General features: G+C 34.9%; 1 protein-coding gene across 1 annotated transcript in view; it reads right to left on the bottom strand.

The window, feature by feature from the left end:
- Positions 1–4,626, bottom strand: part of LOC105530653 (alpha-S2-casein-like) — a 19,544-nt gene extending 14,918 nt beyond the window's left edge. Inside the window, exons 1-2 of the mRNA XM_011968286.1 lie at positions 4,568–4,626; positions 1,821–1,844 (exon numbers count right to left, since the gene is read on the bottom strand). The gene's annotated coding sequence lies outside the window, so the exon portion shown is untranslated. The remainder of the gene's footprint in view (positions 1–1,820; positions 1,845–4,567) is intronic.
- Positions 4,627–6,141: the final 1,515 nt, after the last annotated feature.

Raw genomic sequence — 6,141 nt, 5'->3', positions numbered from 1 at the left:
CTAAAGAGAAATAAACACAAGCAAAACGAAATCATGTTTAGGATCATATATGTATGAAATAAAACTGTTATAAAATATAGAACTCTAAGTATTAATTACAATACTCATAATTTATAGTGACATATGTGTTACTTATTAATTTATAGTATTAAAGTTTGTGACAAAAATATTATACAAATTTCATGTACATATCCTCTAACCCCAAAATTTCACTTTTAGGAAGGTGTCGTATTAATGTATTCGTATATGTATAAAATAAATTATTATAAGAATATTGTGATATTTCTAATTAAAAAATAGAAACAACATTTATCATTAGGAAACTAATGAAGATGTATCAATGAAGATGTACACAGTGGAATTAACTGAAAAAATTTTAACAAAGAATGAAAACTACTAACTGATTAGGCTTCCATTTCTCATGGGAACTGACAAATTTAGTTTGGTTAGTTGATTCATGCAAGTTTAAACCTCCTTTACTTGATTATTCATAAAATTATGACAAAAGTAGTTGTTTGTTTTCATTATCACCGGTTTCCTATGTTTTCAGTTTTTTGGTGATCATCAATATTATAACATAAGGGAAAAATCAGCTTAAATATGTATTCAAAGAATGATATATAAATAAACTTATGCATATAGATGCATATACTCTCACATACACATCATCTGCTATGCCTCCATATTACTGGCAAAAGTGTAAAATATCTTAATTCTGATAGTGAGGATATGTCTCAGTAAGTGTTTTTAAATTTTTGTATGTTCAAACATCCCTATAAAACTTAGATAAATTCAATAATTCTTCCTTTAAGAAAAATGCAAATGTTTACAAAACAGTGAAATTTTCCTATTTCCTATTTATAAAACTCTCCATTAGTCTCAAATTAAGATCTACTACTTTCCCTTAGAAGTTATAGGCTAATATGAAAATGGAAACTAGCTTTCCTATATCAATGGAGTAAAACGGAAGGGAGGTAGAGCAAGATGATGGCAAGTTTGGTGTCTGTTCATTGGTATAGGAAGACTGTCCCAGGTCTTTTAACCAATTAATTCTGCAGGGCTTCCCTATATAAATAGCAGAATCTTTATGCCAAACTAAAACTGTCATGTTTTTTATATACAGAATATTTTTAATTTATATTCTAACAATGAAATGATCTCTATTAGCAATGACAAATTTAAGTTAATATAGTAAATAAATTTAAAGAATACAGAAAATCTTGTTATTTATTATATGAGTTGATATTATATACTGTTTCCAAATATGCTTGACTATTGGTTTTTCTCAAATACACTGTCATTAAATTGTTTCATCTTTTAGGTTTTAGAATGAGGGGCTTTATATTCTTGGAAAGAAATAAAAAAAAGTATCTACTGATTCAAGAGGAATACAGTGCCAGTCTAGCATTTGATGAAAAATTTGCAACCAATTGGTGATAGAAAGGTGAAGGAAAACTAACAAGAAATCTTTTCAGGAATATCTAACTTTGACAATGTGGTTCACAAATGTCACACAAGTATATTTTCTTGGGACCCTCTTGACATCCATTCATTACCTCTTTCATACTTAGATATTTAAAACGATACATATAAAGAATAAGATTGGTAAAACATAATGTACATACATCTAAGATATATCTCATCGATGAACCAGTAAATACATAAACACATTTTACCTGATTGGTATGTATAACTACTTCATTTTTCTCCTTATATTTCAACAAAATAAATAACATATTGTTATAAATGAAAAGCAAGTCATAATAGATAAATAAAAAGTAATTCTTTAAATATATTTAATATAAGCGGTTTGTAGTTACTTTCTGAGAGATGCTGGCAGATTCCTTAAAAAAATACAAATAATATGTTTAATTACTTATAAAATTGTTATTTTTCCCTTTCTTTGGACTTTTAATTATTCCTGGAGATGAAATAAGGGAAATCAAACTAGGCTTTTTATTGGGTGGCTATATTTATTGGTCCTGTAACAAGACAAAAAAGCTTTAATTTTATGATCTGATCAAAAGGCTGAGAAGAACTTGGGTTACTTATTCCTCATATTAGAAAAAGCTCCTTAAGACAAATCCACTTTATGAAACAAAATGGAAATGGTTGCTTAGAGTTTGAGCAAGTACTTCCTTACATTTACCCATATTACATTTCCTTTATTAAATGAAGATACTGGTTTCTATCCTCCCCCCTACATTAAAGAATTGTTTGAAGGGCCAAGTGAAATGATATATGAGCAAATACTTAGGGCATATATGTTAGATTTAAATTAAATTAGTACTTATTTGTCACTATTGCTACTATTGTTATTTGTTATTATATTTGGACTGTCTTACTTTTTTTTTTTTTTTTTGGTGAGACAGAGATTTACTCTTGTTGCCCAGGCTAGAGTGCAATGGTTCGATCTTGGCTCACCACATCCTCCGCCTCCCAGGTTCAAGAGATTCTCCTGCCTCAGCTTCTCAAGTAGCTGGGATTACAGGCATGTGTCACCACCCTTGGCTAATTTTGTATTTTTAGTAGAGACGGGGTTTTACCAAATTGCCCGGGCTGATCTCGAACTCCTGACCTCAGGTGATTTGCCCGCCTCAGCCTCCAAAAGTACTGGGATTACAGGCATGAGCCACTGCGCCCGGACAAGACTGTCCTACTTTTAAAGTTAGAACTTTTGGGTGCATTTTGCCTCTAGTTACTGTACTTTTTTTTGAGAGGGAGTCTCACTCTGTTGCCAGGCTGGAGTGCAGTGGCGGATCTTGGATCACTGCAACCTCCTACTCCCTGGTGCAGGTGATTCTCCTGCCTTAGCCTTCCAAGTAGTTGGGATTACAGGCACGCACCACCACCCCCAGTTAATCTTATATTTTTAGTAGAGACAGGGTTTCACCATGTTGGCCAGGATGATCTCGAACTCCCGACCTCAGGTGATCCTCCTGCCTCAGCCTCCCAAAGTGCTAGGATTACAGGCGTGAGCCACCGTACCTGGCCACTGCATATATTTTTATTCTGTACCCCTTGCCCCTTAAAAATGCAAAACTTACTAGAGTGGGAACAAAGGGGTAGACACTTATCTTACGCTGATCCCCTGGGTTCATAACAATATGATGTTGATAAGGAACCTGAAGAAATGGGAGGAAGTTCCACTTCTGATAAAATGGGCTGATTTTGTTCTAGAGAGAAAGGAAATTATGAATATTTATTCCACTATTTTATATCCTTATTGAGTCAAAGCAAATGTTAGCAAAACTGAGTGAATTAGAACTTTAATTAGAAAATTTATAAGTTGTGACAAATTTACTTAGGAAAAGTAATAGTTTAGATACATAAAATTTACCTTAACTGTATCTACATTTATAGAAAATTGCAGAATTGAAAAATTATCAAATTAAGACCGACCACGGGAGAAAATTACCTATGTAGGGAAAAAAAGTATGTTTAAGAAAGGAAATAAAAAAATCACACACACACACACACAATCACAAGGTGCGTGTCTCAACTTAATCCTTTTCCATGTGTGCTGGAAGTTAGTCTGGTCTTTGGAGTCAGAACTGAACTTTAATTCTCTTTACTCAGGGCACTGGAATCCACGACCCTGATCAAATTGCTTAAACTATCTGAGCATTATTTACCATGTAGGATTATATCTGTTAAAATACAACGAGAAGTTTGCCTAGTAACTAAGTATTCTAGTAAGTTCCAGAACCTTTGAACTGACTTTACAAAGATTGTTTTTAGGAATTAAATATAAAACCACAATAGCATTTTTTCCTCAGGAGAATTTTCTTTTAATAGAGAGTGAAAAATAAGTGTGTGTAGAAAGTCAACGGGTCTTTAGAATTGTTGGATGGTTACGTTAAGAGAGGAACAAAATGAGAATGCTACTGGAATTATTTTGACAAAATGTAGGAAAGATATTTATAGCAACAAATAAGTTAGTAACGATGTAAATTCCTAAAAAGACAGGTTTTATTTGGAGCATTCTATTTTTAAGTGTTCAAAAACAGATGTTTCTATTATAAAGGTTTTAGAAAGCATGCCTGTTCTGTGTTGAGATAGGATAATAATTGTCAATTTTTTAGATGAATTTACTGTGTTCCAAGCAATTTTTGTATAAATTAAATATACGTCATCTAATACAATCTTGCGGGGTTAATGCAGCTCTCCGTATTTTCAGTTAAGGAAACTGGAGCTTGGAGAGGTTAAGTAACAACTCGTGGAGCTGGAGTTGGAATACAAGTTGCCTGATACCAAAATCTATGTGCTTTCCCTACACACGCAGCAAACTTCTCTAGTCCGCAGAGGACGGATTACATCAGGAGTCCTCAAGCTTTTTGACATCAAGGACCGGTTTTGTGGAAGACAATTTTTTCCACGGATGGGGTGGGGGTATGGTTTGGGGATAAAACTGTTCTACCGCAGATCATCAGGCATTAGAAAGATTCTCATAAGGAGCACACGACCTAGATCCCTTGCATGCGCAGTTCACAACAGGGTTCACTCTCCTGAGAATCTAACGCCAGAGCAGATCTGACAGGCTAATGTTAGCTTGCCTGCAGCTCACTTCCTGCTGTGCTGCGGGTGGTTCCTAACAGGCCAAGGACCAGTACCGGTACCCCCTGTGGTTTGGGGACTCCTTGATTATATGACCTCCTGTAGCTTGAGAATGTTTACACTTCAGATATTGGGGATAAATTTCTCTCTCTCTCTCTCTCTCTCTCTCTCTCTCTCTCTCTTTCTCTTTCTTGACGGAATCTCGCTAGTTCGCAAGGATAGAGTGCAGTGGCATGATCTTGGCTCACTGCAAACTCCGCCTCCCGGGTTCAAGCGATTCTCCTGCCTCAGCTCCCTGAATAGCTGGGATTACAGGCGCCCCCTACCACGCCCAGCTAATTTTTGTATTTGTAGTAGAGACGGGTTTTCACCATGTTGGCCAGGATGGTCTCGATTTCTTGACCTGGTGAAGGCTGGTTAGCCAGCCCTAACATTTCTTAATGGGATAGAATGAATTGTGTGAGTATTTGAGAGAAGAAACAGCCAAAATAAGATGTTTTACTTGAAATTATCATTTATATGAGACATTTACCAGTTGTTTTACATAGTGCTTTTGGTCCACAGTGTGCTTAATTTCCTGGTAAGAAAAAAAAAAAAATTCTCTAAAAATACACAAAAAGAAAATCCTACTAAGTGGTATTAATTTTATTTTATTTGAATGAAAATTACCCCTGTGAAAACTTCTGCAGATTCCTTTTAGGGGAAGAAAAGAAGAATTAACATTACTTGCATGATTAAGCTTTGGAGTCATGCTAGAATATTAGGGGTAATTAATTAAATACTCAGGGCCTAAGCCACTACTACTTAAAAATTATGTCATTTATTAGGAATTTAATACATTAATTAAAAATTAAAACATTTATCATCAGAGTCATCACTATCAAAATAGCACATGAGTAAAAATGTTTTATTTTAAATTTTTATGAATTTTTTATTATTCATACAATATCAAATGCCTACAGAAGGTGACAAGGGACACAAAATATTATGACACAGGCCTGGTGAGGTATGTGGCAAACCAAGTCCCACATACCCTTTCTGGAGGACACAAATGATATCTTTAAGTGACTGTCAACTGTCCATTTGCAGGTGATACTTACAGCTTGGAAGAAGAGTAAAGTATGTTTCCTAGTCCCTGACTAGGAAGAGTGCAGGCTGCACCTAAGGCCACAAGGTTTGTGGTGCCACCATGCTTCTTCCTTTCCCAGTTACTTTTTTCCATCACGTTTATTGTTTGGGTATTTCTACCATGGCAGGTGTGTCTTGTACCATTGATGTACACAACTTCTAATCTAATCCTTTATTCGGCCTCTTATTTTTAAACAAAAGAATCTCAAATTTTAAAGTGCACCAGAATATAATGTTGATGCTGCTAGCTGAGGGGCAACACTTTCAGAACCTCTGCTCTAAGAGATATTGAGAGGTTTTTCAGGATAAAACTATGTTGAAGGCAAATGGCAGCCTCTTGATTTAACCCTGGCTTCTTTTAAAATTCAATTTCCTCTGAAATCAGATGTCTGATACACACTGTCAAAGAGCACAAAACAGGAAACCAATGTTCAGATAGTCAGTTTCAATCTCCCT

Source organism: Mandrillus leucophaeus, unplaced genomic scaffold (assembly GCF_000951045.1).
Source record: "Mandrillus leucophaeus isolate KB7577 unplaced genomic scaffold, Mleu.le_1.0 Scaffold837, whole genome shotgun sequence".
Classification (NCBI taxonomy): domain Eukaryota; kingdom Metazoa; phylum Chordata; class Mammalia; order Primates; family Cercopithecidae; genus Mandrillus; species Mandrillus leucophaeus.
Note: the sequence above shows the minus strand (reverse complement) of the source record. Positions and strands in the feature narration are given on the sequence as shown.